Raw genomic sequence first — 16,077 nt, forward strand, 5'->3', positions numbered from 1 at the left:
TTCTCCAATGCATGAAAGTGAAAAGTGAAAGTGAAGTCACTCAGTCATATCCGACTCTTAGTGACCCCATGAACTGCAGCCCACCAGGCTCCTCCATCCATGGGATTTTCCAGGCAAGAGTACTGGATTGGGGTGTCATTGCCTTTTCCCAATATGGATACAGAGGAGAGCTATTCGTAAAGCCTCCTTCTGTCCCAGGGTGGTCTCCTGGATTATCTTTTTTACCACTGATTTTAAGAATTGGTTGACTCTTTCTACTTTTCCTGAAGACTGAGGCCTCCAGGCACAATGGAGATAATGCCCAATGCTTTAGAGACCCCTTGGGTGACCTTAGAAGTAAATGATGTACCATTGGCACTTTGTAATGACCTGGGTAGACCAAATCTCAGAATGACTTCATGGAGCAGTTTTTTTTTTTTTTTTTAACCACCTCCTCAACCTTCTCAGTCCTGGTGGGAAAGACTACAATCTATCCTGTGAATGTATCTATCATGCCTAATAGATACTTATACCCTTGAGAAACTGGCATCTGGGTGAAGTTCATCTGCCAATCCTCTCCTGAGTAGGTCCCATGTCATTGAATGGGTTGAGCCGACTGGGGTCTTTGAGCTCCTTGGGGGTTGTTTAATTGGCAAGGGACAAGAGGAGACCACTTGCCTTATAGTCATTTGGAGGCCTGTTCCTCTGAAGGACCTTTTTAGTAATCTTTGGAAGGCTTTCTTCCTTAAATGAGTGGTGGCATGTAAGGAGTTAATCAACTTCCACTGGAGGTTCCCGGGCAGAAAAGGGAGTCCCTCCTTTTGGAACCACCCCATATGATCTTCTTGAAAGCCCTCACTCTTAGCTTTAATAGTCTCACCTTCAGTATATGAAGGAGTTTCTGACAATTAGTCTGTGGAACTAAGGTGGCAACCCCTATTAGGTCGTTGTTCTGTAATGCTGCTCTCTTAACTGCCTGATTGACTGCCACTTCCATGCTCCCTTTTTGGTGTCCTTTACAATGAGAGACTGGAACCTCAGTGGGCAGATTAACTGCTTCCAAGAGCCTAAGGATTTGATCACCATATGTGATTGGGGACCCTCGGGTGGTTAAGTGGCCTCTTTCTTTCCAAATAGCAACATGTGCACGTAGCACCAGAAAGGCATACAAGGAGTCAGTGTAAATGGCTACTCTTTTCCCTTTTCCCAGCTTGAGTCAGAACTATGAGCTCAGCTAATTGGGCTGAAGTACCTGGTGGCAAAAGTTTAGCCGCTATGGTCTCAAAATTGGAGACTACTGCAATATCCAGCTCTTCTTTATCCATCAAGACAAAGCTGCTTCCATCAGTGTACCAGATTTACTAGGATTAGTAAGAGGATCTTCTGACAATCCCTCTCAGGGTTTTGTTCAGTGGTCCAAGGTTTCTAGGCAAGATTGAAAGGGGAAAGAGCCCTCGGAGGTAAACAAGAGGGTAGCTGGGTTAAGAACCTCACAAAGGGTTATAGTCAGGCCTGGGTTTTCCATCAGTACTACTTGATATCTGAGGGTCCTTTGATCAGACATCCATAAATGGCCTCTTCCATTTAGGCGTTGTTTCATTTGGTCGCTGGTAAAATACGTTTGCCCCCAAGAGAGAGTTTTAAAGCATCTTCTCTTATGACTACAATAGCTGCAAGATTTCATAGGCAGGGAAAGATCTTTTCCCAATAAGGAAGTAGGACACTCAGGGACCACCAGAAACTGGTGGGAAAATATTTGTCCATCCCAGAAACAAAGAAGTGTTCAGGTGAATATTTTTGTAGTTCTTCCTGTAGCACCCAAAATAGTACAGGTCTGGGGGGAGAAGGCTCCAGAGGAGAAGGCCACAACAGAGTACGTAGCCCCTATGTCAACAAAGAAATTCCTGGACCTACCTGCCACATCCATTTGCACCCTTGGCTCCAGCCCCGTGTTGTTTATCTGTGACAGGTGGGCTGGCATGAGTGGGCCACTTCAGTCCTGTTGAACCATCGTGAGGGAAGGCTTGGTGCTTGACCTTGAGGCTCGTGGGTCCCGAGGGCAGGGTGCTGCCCAATGTCCCAGTTGATGGCATTTGTAGCAAGCCGTTTGAGGAGACTTGTCACAGTTTGGACGCTCTTTGGCCCAATATCCCACCTGTCTACAGATTAGGCATTTGGTTTGTGCCTTGTCTTTTAAAGACTTGGGGTTTGCCATAGGGCTTCCCTGGAGGGCGGCCAGCATCTGGGCATAACTTGTCTCTTTCCTTTTTTCCCTTTCCTGGGCCTTGGCCTCCCTCTCCTGCTCTCTGCTATGAAAGTTATTGGTAGCTGTCTGGACCATCTCATCTGAAGAGGCAGCAGGGTCCTGCTGCTGTAGCTGTTGTAATTTTATCCTGATGTCTGATGCACACTAGGACAGGAATTTGTCCTTTAAAATCACCTGTCCCTTGTAAGAGTCTAAGTCCAGATTGGTAAACTTTTGGAGGGCCTCTTAGCCTTTCCAGAAAGGCAATGGGGTTCTCATTAGACTCCTGAGTTATTGCTGAGACTGACACAGTCCCACAGCTAATAGGCTTCCTTCTATTTCCATGGGTGGACTTCCCTAGGGGTGAGTCTTTCTGAAGTTATCCTACCCAGTACTGTTGCAACCTGAGAGCTGGGCATCCCCAGGTCAGGGTGAAGATCCTCAGCCTCCTGGAGATGGAATCCCCGGGCAGGTCAAGGCATGTCGACCTCCTGGGACTCCTGGACTGGCAGATCCCTGAGCAGACTGAGGTGTGACAACCTGCCAGGGACTGGATCCCTAAACAGGTCAAGGCAGGTTGACATCCTGGCACCCCCAGGCTGGAGCTGGGTGTCCCCCTGGTCTCCAGCATGACCAGTGCTGGGTAGGATTAAGGTATTGTAATCTTAATTCATTGCTGGTTTGTCCACCGTGGATGGGAATAGATACCATGATGTAAAGCAATCCAAATCTGTGCCCTGAGACTGGGAACCTGATGAAATAGTATAAGACTTATCCTCTTATCGCTCTGAGGGAATGTAAGTTACTGATTTCCTCCCCAAGTCCTCCATAAGAGCAGTTTAGGGTGTTTCCAATGGTAGACAGCTCATTGTCATAGACCCACTTTAGGTAATAATGGAAGTAATGACAAAGAAGTGGGTTATCTGGTCCTATTAGGGGCATTAACAGTATTTTAATAATAAGCCGGGTGGAGTGATGTTGCCTACAAGGGAGCAGGGTCCTGGTTGTAGGAGTTAGTAAGCGGCTTAAGAACAAATTGATAAGAGGCAACAAACCAGATGTTCCGTAAAAGTGGAGTGGAGATTTGATCCAGGGGTATGTTCATAACTTTAGGAGAAGGGTGGTAAGGGTTTGGGCCCAAACGGCCTGCAGGGCTAACTCCCAAAGTGGCAGACATTATCCCTGCCAGCCCAGTTGCCCTTGAAGGGAGGCCAACAGATGGACTTCTAGCAGGCAGTGTGTGCCTGTCACCCATCCTAGCAGGTTCACTGAGAGATGCTGTTGTTGCACATGTTGTAGGAAACATGGAAAAGGCCTGAATATCTAGAGAGATCGGATATTATACAGCATTTCTCTCCCAAAGGCCAGCTATTTTCTGGTTGTCCCTCCAGAAGATTGTAGAGGCAACATTGTGGACCTGGACAGGGCTCAGGAGAAGAGCATGAGCACAACTGTTGAAAGAATGACATAGCCCAAGGGCATAACATGAGCCTATTCAAATCAAATGGGTCTAGGATGACAAGTCAAATTCAATTAAACCTTGATCCTCAATCTGCAAGCTAAACAACACACCCAGAGGTGCCAGGACAGTTCCAAGGCACCAAGGAGTGGGTGGTTCCCCAACTGGTGGGATGATCCTCCCACTCATTAGCATATGAAGTCACCCAGGTCACAAAAACTAACCACATCACATTCCATGGCCACCGAACTCACCCTCTGCAATGGCCTACCCCCTGTGGAATGCGCTTCTCTCTGAATCAGAACAAATCCACCTCTTACCTGCTGCTGTGTCTCTCACTGAATGCTTTTCAATGAGACATCAAGAACCTGAGCTTCATTAGGTCCTGAAGCCAGGCACCAGGGGTTCTGGCCAGGCCCAAGTCCCAGGAGGGAGGAGCTGAAGGATGGGAGGAAAAAGTAGTGGGAAAAACTTGGTAAGGAATCCCCTTCATAACCTGCCAGACAATCTGCTAAATACCTGACCTGTGCTCACAGTTTTCATTGACCTGATCCTTAGCATAAAGAAGATTAAGGACAGAAGGACCCCCACCCGCTTGGGCAACAGATACTAGGGCACTGCAGATGGTGGAGCCTTTGGGACACACTAGGTCACCCACTGCTGCTCACCTGTTCACAGGGGGTTTGGAGTTTGTAAAGAAATTACGATTTTGTTAGCCATATGTCCTTCCATAGGACATAGGAGTGAGGACTTCCTACCCTAACTGAAGGTCTCCTAGAATCTGAGACTGAGCCACGTGAGCTTTCTGCTGAGTTTCTTTTTGCTCTCCCAGTTTCCAGCACAGTAGGCTTCTTGTCACTTCCACTGCACTGGGTTTTCTTTGCATTGTGCTTCCACCATGGGAACTTTCACCGAGTTGGGCTTCCGCTGCACTTGGCCTCTGCCTTGCAGGGCCCAAGCCGAGGTTGTTTCAGCTGGGTTAAATTCGAGAAATGGCACCATATGAGCCATCTTGAATGAGACATGTTGTTTCTGGGTAAATACCTACAGCTAAGTTAAAGAAAGTCTAGAAACATTCAGATCCTACAGGATCTCAAAGAACAAGCTAGAGAGTTCTCAGGGTAGCTACAATCTCTCTTTGGGGGATCCTTCTCCTGGTGAGGGGGAGTTTGGAGTTGGTTAATGCCCCTACTAATCCTTGTTATCACCATATTGATGCTGTTTATGATTGCTCCATGTCATATCAATTATCTAACCTGTTTTGTCTCTGCCCAGGTCAACAGGCTACAACATGCAGTGCCAGTTCAACAAGAATATATAAAACTACAGCTGACCACAGAAAATATCACTCCCCTTAGATGGACACCACTGTAAGGACTCTGAGGCTTGAGACTAGCAAAAAGGGAAGGCCCAGTGCCCCTCACCATCCCAGTTCAGCAGGAAGTAGCCAGAGAGACCTCGACACACCTATTCCCAAATAATTGGGCCTCCCATCTCTTGAGAGAGGAATGTTAGGTAGTTAGAATTGGAAAACAGAGTTCAAAATGGCAGTGGCTAAAAGACAAAGAAAGGGAAAGCCTGAGAAGTAGAACAAAGGAAGGTCCAAGGACTGGAGTGAGGACCTCAGGTATAACAAACAGCCTTGCTGGATAGCCCAATTTACATACGGCAGGCTTGGGGTTGGGGGAGGAGAGACAAAAGTATAAAAGGAGGAAGCCTAGAAAGATTGGAGCCTCTCTTCTCTCTGTCTTTTGGGTTGGCCAGCCCTCACACCTCAAGGATGTATTTTCCTTTGCTTGCCAATAAAACTGAGTTATAACACCAGTCTGTCCATTGCTTAAAATTTTTGCTGTGGTGAGACAGAACCAAGGAAATTACAAACTCCCCCCACACTTTGAATATGGAAAGTTAAACCAACAAAAGTAACTGTTGTTGGACTGCTCCTAGGTAGCCTTTTTCAGAACGTTTGAGCTCACTCCTGATGTCAGCAAGTAGATAAAACATTTCCTACTCATTATAATCTTTGGGAAGACTGGCATGCTATTGAAGGAGGAATATTTAATACAACAGTCTTCAGGCTCTTCTGTGCCCATCTGTTTATGATCTTCAGGGACACAGATCTAAGGCAACTTCCATTTTACGGTGGCCTGAAATTCCCCCCCACCCCCAACCACCTGCAATTTAAATTCCTGCCCTAAGGAAAAGAATCAATCATGTCAGTTTTAACAGTGCTGATTTTCTTTGTTTTAAGTGCTCATTGTTCTGCAAAAATATTGTGGTCAGAGGGTCAAAGAAACCAAACTTCTGAAAAGCAAGAAGAGTTACCTTAGTGCTTGCCTTGTCCACCAAGAACCTGTGGTCCTCTGAAATGGTTTATTCAGAACCTTAACACAGATGGCCCTGGTCTTATGAGGGTTGACTTACAATTGTTGACTTTCCCTGGGTGCAAAAGAGATACACATTCAGTAGAAATCCTACTTCAGATTTTGAATTTTGATCTTTTCCTGGGTGAGTGCTGTGTCTTTGATCCTTTATCTCAGTTAGCCTTGTGACTACAAGTGTAAACAACTGATACACTTACAACCACTCCAAACCCACACAACCATCCTATATTTCACTTTCAGTCCAGTATGTTGTAAATTACATAAGATAGTCAGCACTTTACTACAAAATAGACTCTGTATTAGATGATTTTGCTCAACTGCAGGCTAATGTAAGTGCTCTGAACACAGTTAAGGAATGGTTCACCTGAGCTATGATGTTCAGTAGGTTCAGTTCAGTTCAGTTCAGTTCAGTTCAGTCACTCAGTCGTGTCCGACTCTTTGCGACCCCATGAATCGCAGCACGCCAGGCCTCCCTGTCCATCACCATCTCCCGGATTTCACTCAGACTCACGTCCATTGAGTCCGTGATGCCATCCAGCCATCTCATCCTCGATCCTCCCCTCCTCCTGCCCCCAATCCCTCCCAGCATCACAGTCTTTTCCAATGACTCAACTCTTCGCATGTGGTGGCCAAAGTACTAGAGCTTCAGCTTTAGCATCATTCCTTCCAAAGAAATCCCAGGGTTGATCTCCTTCAGAATGGACTGGTTGGATCTCTTTGCAGTCCAAGGGACTCTCAAGAGTCTTCTCCATCACCACAGTTCAAAAGCATCAATTCTTTGGCGCTCAGCCTTCTTCACCGTCCAACTCTCCCATCCATACATGACCACAGGAAAAACCATAGCCTTGACTAGACGGACCTTAGTTGGCAAAGTAATGTCTCTGCTTTAGATAGTATTATCTAGGTTGGTCATTACTTTTCTTCCAAGGAGTAAGCGTCTTTTAATTTCATGGCTGCAGTCACAATCTGCAGTGATTTTGGAGCCCCCCAAAATAAAGTCTGACACTGTTTCCACTGTTTCCCCATCTATTTCCCATGAAGTGATGGGACCAGATGCCATGATCTTCATTTTCTGAATGTTGAGCTTTAAGCCAACTTTTTCACTCTCCTCTTCACTTTCTGCCATAAGTGTGGTGTCATCTGCATATCTGAGGTTATTGATATTTGAATATTGATTATATTCTTTGCAGCCAAAGATGGAGAAGCTCTATACAATCAACAAAAACAAGACCGGGAGCTGACTGTGGCTCAGATCATGAACTCCTTATTACCAAATTCAGACTTAAATTGAAGAAAGTAGGGAAAACCACTAGACCATTCAGGTATGACCTAAATCAAATCCCTTATCATTATACAGTGGAAGTGAGAAATAGATTTAAGGGTCTAGATCTGATAGAGAGAGTGCCTGATGAACTATGGAATGAGGTTCATGACATTGTACAGGAGACAGGGATCAAGACCATCCCCATGGAAAAGAAATGCAAAAAAGCAAACTGGCTGTCTGGGGAGGCCTTACGAATAGCTGTGAAAAGAAGAGAGGCGAAAAGCAAAGGAGAAAAGCAAAGATATAAGCATCTGAATGCAGAGTTCCAAAGAATAGCAAGAAGAGATAAGAATGCCTTCTTCAGTGATCAATGCAAAGAAATAGAGGAAAACAACAGAATGGGAAAGACTAGAGATCTCTTCAAGAAAATTAGAGATACCAAGGGAACATTTCATGCAAAGATGGGCTCGATACAGGACAGCAATGGTCTGGACCTAACAGAAGCAGAAGATATTAAGAAGAGGTGGCAAGAATACACGGAAGAACTGTACAAAAAAGATCTTCATGACCCAGATAATCATGATGATGTGATCACTATCTAGAGCCAGACATCCTGGAATGTGAAGTCAAGTGGGCCTTAGAAAGCATCACTATTAACAAAGCTAATGGAGGTGATGGAATTCCAGTTGAGCTGTTTCAAATCCTGAAAGATGATGCTGTGAAAGTGCTGCACTCAATATGCCAGCACATTTGGAAAACTCAGCAGTGGCCACAGGACTGGAAAAGGTCAGTTTTCATTCCAATCCCAAAGAAAGGCAATGCAAAAGAATGCTCAAACTACCGCACAGTTGCTCTCATCTCACATGCTAGTAAAGTAATGCTCAAAATTCTCCAAGCCAGGCTTCAGCAATACGTGAACCGTGAACCTCCTGATGTTCAAGCTGGTTTTAGAAAAGGTAGAGGAACCAGATCAAATTGCCAGCATCTGATGGGTCATGGAAAAAGCAAGAGAGTTCCAAAAAAACATCTATTTCTGCTTTTGACTATGCCAAACCTTTGACTGTGTGGATCACAATAAACTGGAAAATTCTGAAAGAGATGGGAATACCAGACCACCTGACCTGCCTCTTGAGAAATCTGTATGCAGGTCAGGAAGCAACAGTTAGAACTGGACATGGAACAACAGACTGGTTTCAAACAGGAAAAGGAGTCCGTCAAGGCTGTATATTGTCACCCTGCTTATTTAACTTATATGCAGAGTACATCATGAGAAACACTGGGTTGGAAGAAACACAAGCTGGAATCAAGATTGCCGGGAGAAATATCAATAACCTCAGATATGCAGATGACACCACCCTTATGGCAGAAAGTGAAGAGGAGCTAAGAAACCTTTTGATGAAACTGAAAGAGGAGAGTGAAAAGTTCAGTAGGTTAGGTGTATTAAATGCAATTTTAACATGGTATTTTTTTTTTTAACTTCAGAGGGTATCATTAGGTTGTAACTGCATCATAAATTGAGGAAGATCAGTATATGAGATGTGTTGTGTGGAGTTGCTTTGTGGCAGAGGACTGGGCCATGGCGTGGGGAGGGGGAAGACAGTCATACCTCTGCCTTGAGTGAAAATGAATCTTTCAGGTGCTCAGTGAGGAATCAGTCACTACACTGGTCAGAAACTCTAATGGCACAAGATTGTTAACCATTCCCTCCTTTAATTTTTTTAAGCACTGGAACTTTTTCCAAGCAATATATGTTGCTTATTTTTTCAGCACTTAATCCATAATCTAGCATTGGTGACTACTGAAAGACTTCCAATATGTCCCTGCTTTGCTTTTCTATGCTCATTCTTCAGTCCAGCTTTAGTTTTACTCCTCGATAACTTTTTATTAAAGAACACAGGAAATAACTAGGAGGCACTATGGGACAGAGGCATTCTTGAACTGTGTTTCCCATTGAGGAACCCTGCGAATACAGATTTGAGCCTAGAAACCTGCTGAGGTTTTGTTGTTTAGTCGCTAAGTCATGTCATGTCCAACTCTTTGCCAGGCTCCTCTGTCCATGGGATTTCTCAGGCAAGAATACTGGAGTGGGTTACCATTTCTTTCTCCAGGGGCTCTTCCTGACTTGACCAAATCGTGTCTACTGTGTTGCAGGCATATTCTTTACCCCTGAGCCACTGGGAAAGCCAGGAGAGAAGCAAGGCCTTGTTCAAACAGGCCTGGGGCAACAAGGAACATTTTAGTAGAGCAGGTAATAAAGAAGGAGGTAGAGAGGGCACAGCTGTGTGTTGTTCTCAACCAGCTTGGCCAGATTTAGCAAAAAGAAAGCAAAAAAGTTAGGAAGGAGGGAAGAAAGATGGTGGGAAAGGAAGGAAAAAGAAAATAATAAAAGGGAAATACAAAGAAAAGGACACCATTGGACATACTTATACTTTAAAAAAATTATTGTTTATCTGAAATTCAGATTTAGCTGGACATCCTTATTTGCCCTGGCACCCTAACTTCCCCTTTTCTCTGCCCTCGCACTGGAGCAGGATCCATTATCCATTTCATAAATTAAAGTTCTACATAAAATTGCTTTCAAGGGGATTTTGAGCCTTTAAAAATATTTAAGTGAGGGAATAGATGAAAATCACCAGTACACTCTGACAAACGAGTTTATCTCTATTTTTTAGAAATTTATTTTTTTATTTTAGGCTGCACTAGGTCTTTGTTGCTGGCTGTCTCTAGTTGCAGTGAGTCGGGGCTACTCTTCATTTTGATGCTCGAGCTTCTCTTGTTGCAAAGCACAAGATCTAGAGCTCAGGGGCTTCAGTAGTTCTGGCACACGGACTTAGTTTCTCTGGGCAAGTGGGATCTTCCCAGACCAGGAATCAAACCTGTGTCCCCTGCATTGACAGGCGGACTCTCAAAGACTGGACTGGACCACCAGGGAAGTCCCTATCTCTAGGTATTTAGGAAAAGAAAAGTGTGTACATATGCTATAACTTCATGGTAAGAAAATTTAAATTTTATTTTATTATAATTTGACACACTTTAAGAAAACCTGCATCTGGTAGATTGTACAAACAGCTTCACTACTTCAGACTTTTCTGTATCCATATCTGTTGCCCTATGTTTTAACAGTTCCTCCCACTAGAGACAGAATGTTCTTCCCTGCCCATGACTTGGGTTTGGTAGCATGTCTGCTTTGGGCAATGGGATATGACTTGATGTCAGCATGATTAGGCTCATGCTCTGGCCCTTGACATTACCACAAGAAGAACATGGGGTTAGCCTAACTGTCCTAGAAAAATGAGATACTTGTAACAGATCTAAACTGAACCCATGGTCTTGAGTCAAACCCAGCTGAGCCCAGACAAGTTGAGTCACGTATTCATGAGCTAGAAATAGATACTTGCTGTATTTTGTGGTTTGTTATGAAGCATTACCATGTCCAAAACTGACCTATGCATTCCACCTCATCACTTTCAGGGTATCTATCAAGGCTGCCAGTTCCTCTAGGAGCTGAGATTTACAATAACATGCATGACCCAGACCTTCCTACTTAGGTAATAGATTTTTGAGCAGAAAGTTTAGAAGCAACGAATAATAAAATTGCCAAAGATTCACAGAGAAGTCACCTACTAAAGGGAAATTGCCATCCAAATTGTTAATAAGATGATCACTAATCTGCTGCGTTTAAAAACTAAATGTTCTTTCCAAGATTTTAAAAAAATAGTTCAAAGATGGAAATGAGGACGAGTCACCGTGAGAAACTGTAAAACTGAACAGCTGTGCAGGCAATTCATTTATTAGAGTAAACATTTAAGCAGGCAGGAGTTGGTGATTGTTATTCCCCCTTCAATGTATTTTAGATTCAGGATGTATAGTTCATTAAACTTGGTATTTGCAAGAGAGCTCCAATGTGTAGCAGATGGGAAAGCTGGAGAATCATTTTTCATTTTAGTTAGTGGATTCCCTGGAGATGCTGGCCACCAAATCTGCGACGAAACCCTTTAGCTCCCTCCTTGAAAAATATGTCAAAACCCCATTTCAATTTCTATGCTATTTGCCTCCTACAATAATACTTTCAATGTGATAAAGCCAAACACCAGCACTAATATATCTAAATACTGTTAAAGGAATTGGAGCTCTTCAAAAATCACACTGTAAACTCTATTATGAAAATTTTCCACATTTGGAAACCAAAATGAATTCTTCAATGAGGTTCTTGTGTCAAAGATTGCATTGGGAAAGACACCAAGGAGCCACTGTAAATGAGAAAACAATCATTTTTAAACATTAACTGTAAGAGTATGAAAGATCAAGTTACGTTAATCAAAAGTACAGTGTGTTTCTAAAACTACAGTGTGGTTTTCAGAAGTCAGGGCGCAGGAGCTTAGAATCTTGTTTAAAGTTGATACCACACACCTTTAAGTAAAGAACGGTAGATTATTAAATTAGAATAATGCTTCTCAAACATTTTTACTAAAAATATTCTTTTAGACAGAGTGAAAAGGACTTCAATTAATCTGATCTCAGTTTATACTGACCTGGCTGACTGCAAGTTAGGTGCTTTGTTGACAAAATTTATAATTTTTGTATTTTATTTCATAATATATCCAAGTGGTTTAATATAAAAATAACATTTTAAATTACCATCAGGAAAAAGAAACAAATTTTTTTAAGGCTCACTGGTTAAATAATGAAAGACATGTAATAGTGGATCTATCAAACTTCAAAAATTGAATTGCATCCAAGAGCCCTAAATCTGCATTATGGTTAAAATAACTCTGATGTGATGTCACAGATTTTGAGAATTTACAACCATCTAAATACCAAGATCAAATAGTACCTTTCTCCTTTAAAAATCCCTCTGAGCGAAGAGGTAATGACAACCATTTAGGTCCAATTGGCCTCCAGTCACTCTTTCACCTATTCTACCTGAAAGTCCCACAGTTCATGGATTCAAACTAAGGAGATCATTCCTTCCAGTTCATATCTCCCTGGGACTTTGAAGGTAAAGCCCTGACTTTAGGAGTTGCATGATGTGATGAGAGTGAAAGTGGTGATAATTGTGGGTTCTTTTGGTGTCTACACAGAGATGAGACACATTCACTAGTTATACTTTGTCTTGAGTTCTTCCCCAGTATGCATTACCCTTAAGGAAACATGCATATGGGGGATTGGGCTAAGACTTTAGGAAACAAAAAGATATGTCCATAGAAAATTCCACATTAAATGTCTAGACAATCTATCAAAACCAAGCAAAAGGATGAAAATCAAAGGACATGAGAATATGCCAATACTTAACAGTTGGAAGATATAGATGCCATTTTTTTTTCCTCACACAAGTTTTTGGAACTATAACTCACATATATGCAAAGTACATCATGAGAAATGCTGGGCTGGATGAAGCACAAGTTGGAATCAAGATTGCTGGGAGAAATATCAATAACCTCAGATATGCAGATGACACCACACTTATGGCAGAAAGTGAAGAACTTAAAGAGACTTTTGATGAAAGTGAAACAGAAGCATGAAAAAGTTGACTTAAAACTCAACGTACAGAAAACTAAGATCATGGCATCTAGTCCCATCACTTTATGACAAATGGATGGGGAAGCAATGGAAACAATGAGAGACTTTATTTTTCTGGGCTCCAAAATCACTGCAGATGGTGAATGCAGCCATGAAATTAAGACACTTGCTCCTTGGAAGAAAAGCTATGACCAACCTAGACAACATATTAAAAAGCAGAGACATTACTTTGCCAACAAAAGTCCATCTAGTCAAAACTATGGTTTTTCCAGTAGTCTTGTATGGATGCAAGAGTTGTGCCATAAAGAAAGCTGAGCACCAAAGAATTGATGTTTTCAAAGTATGGTGTTGGAGAAGACTCTTGAGAGTCCCTTGGACTGCAAGGAGATCCAACCAGTCCATCCTAAAGGAGATCAGTCCTGAGTGTTCATTGGAAGGACTGATGTTGAAGCTGAAACTCCAATACTTTGGCCACCTGATGCAAAGAACTGACTCATTTGAAAAAACCCTAATGTTGGGAAAGATTGAAGGTGGGGGGAGAAGGGATTGACAGAGGATGAGATGGTTGGATGGCCTCACCAACTCAGTGGACATGAGTTTGAGTAAACTCTGGGAGTTGGTGATGGACAGGGAGGCCTGTGGTGCTGCAGCCCATGGGGTTGTAAAGAGTCAGACACAATTGAGCAACTGAACTGAATGGATAACTCACATACAATAAAATCACCCTTTTAAAGTGTACAATTCAGTGGTTTTTAGCATGTTCACAAAGTTGTGCAGCAATTAACTCTATCTTTTTCCAGAATGTTTTCATTATCTCCTCCCCCTACACAGAGAAACTCATCCATTAGCAGTCACTCCTCATCTCCTCCTCCCACAATCCATGGCACCCAATTCTGTCTCTCTGAATTTTTTATTCTGGACATTTCATATGAATGGAATCAAGTAATATGCAGCCTCTTCTGTCTGGCTTCTTTCACTTAACCTTATGTTTTCAAAGTTCATCCATGTTACAGCATGTGTCTGCACTCATCCCTTTTATATGGATGAATGATATTCCATTGTATGGATATACCACATTATTTACTCATTCAACATATGAGTTGTCTCCATTTCTTACTATTGTAAAAAATGGCATTGTTAATATTTGTAAGTTTTTATATGGATATGTTTTCAATTTTCTTAGGTATATACTTAAGGAATAGAATTGCTGGGACACATGACAACTTTATCTTTAATTCTCTGAGACACTGCCAGGCTTTTTCTGAAGTGGATAAACCATTTCAAATTCTTACCAACAATGTATTAGGGCTCCGATTTCTTCATATCTTTGTCAACACTTTTTACTGTCCCTTAGATTACCCATTCTAGTGGGTGTGAGGTGTATTTTGTTGTGGTTTTAATAATGTTGAGGTTTTTCTTATGTGTTTACTGGTTATTTATATGTCTTTCTTGGAAAACGGTCTATTCAGATCTTCTGTCCTTGTTTAAATTGGGTGTTTGTCTTTTTATCATTGAATTGTAAATGTCCTTTCAACTCTGTATGCTCAGTCCTTATCAGATTTGATTTTCAAATATTTTCTCCCATTCTGTGCATTGTCTTTTCACCTTACCAGTGGTGTCCTTTGTAGTACAAAAATTTTTAATTTTGTTGAAGTCCAGTTTACCCACTTTTTTCCCTTGGTAGCTTATGCCTTTGGTGTCATAACTAAGAAACAATTGCCCAATCCAAGGGATCAAAGATATACACATATCTTTCCTTCTAAGATTTATATAATTTTAGTTTTTACATTTAGGTTTTTGATCCATTTTGATATAGTTTTTGTATATAGTATAAAGTCCAAATTCATTCTATTTGGAGATACAATTGTTCCAGTAATATTTGTTGAAAAAACTATTGTCTCCCCAGGTTGTCTGAGTACCCTTGCTGAAGACCAATTAACCATGGATATATGGGTTTACTTTTTTCTAGTTTTTATAAATAAAGTTTTATGGGTAAACAATTGTCCCAGTTTGTTTACATATTGTCTATTGCTGCTTTCATGGTGCAAGGACAAGTTTGAGTAGTTGCAACTAACCGCAGACTGTAAAATCTATAACGTTTACTATTTGGTACTTTAAAGAAAATATTTGCTGACCCTGATTTCCATAATTATCTGTGGCTCACACTTTTCACTTAACTCTTCCTGGTGTTTTTTCCTCTCATTTTAAAAAAATTTTTGTTTTTTAAATTTTTACAATTTTGTCTTTGTTTCTGCCATACAGTAATGTGAATTAGGGATATATGGGTTTATTTCTGAATTCTCAACTCTATTCCATTCAGTAACATGTCTGCTCTTATATCAGTAGCACACAGCCTTTACTACTATAGCTTTGTAATGAATTATGGTATTAAGAAGTGTGAGTCCTTCAGCTTTGTTCTTATTTTCTGAGATTACTTGGCTATTTTTGATGCCTTGCATTTCATTTTACTTTTAGGATCAGCTCATCAGTTTCTTTAAAAAAAGGAAAAACAGGATTTTGATAGTCAAAATTTGGGGAATATTGCCATCCTGACAACCTTAAATCTTCCAATTCAGAAAAACAAGAAATAAATATCTTCCCATTTATTACGCATTTTCCTTCAGTGATGTTCAAGTTTTTCACTTCTTTTCTTAAATTTATTCCTATGTATTTTTAAATTTTGATACTTTTGTATGGGATTTTCTTCTTATTTAATTTTTGGATTGTTCATTTCTAGTGTATAGAAACACAATCAGTTTATGTATATTGATTTTTATACCCAGAACCTTGCTGAACCTGTTTATCACTAGGATTTTCATGTGTGCCGGTTAGAACCTCCAATAAAATGTTGAATAAAAATGGTAATAATTGATGTAAGTGGCAATAATTGTCTTGTTCCTGATGTCAGAAGGAAAACTTTTAATCTTTTACCATTAAGTAAGATGCTAGCTCTGAGTTTTTCATTGAGATCCTTTATCAGGTGAGAAAAGTCCTCTTCTATTTCTTATATTTTGAAGAATTTTCTCATAAGAAGGTGTTCAGTTCAGTTCAGTTCAGTTGGTCAGTCGTGTCCGACTCTTTGTGACCCCATGAATCGCAACACGCCATGCTTCCCTGTCCATCGCCAACTCCCAGAGTTCACTCAAACTCATGTCCATTGAGTCGGTGATGCCAACCAGCCATCTCATCCTTTGTCGTCCCCTTCTCCTCCTGTCCCCAATCCCTC

The sequence above is a fragment of the Oryx dammah genome, unplaced genomic scaffold (genome assembly GCF_014754425.2).
Source record: "Oryx dammah isolate SB20612 unplaced genomic scaffold, SCBI_Odam_1.1 HiC_scaffold_21, whole genome shotgun sequence".
In the NCBI taxonomy this organism is placed as follows: domain Eukaryota; kingdom Metazoa; phylum Chordata; class Mammalia; order Artiodactyla; family Bovidae; genus Oryx; species Oryx dammah.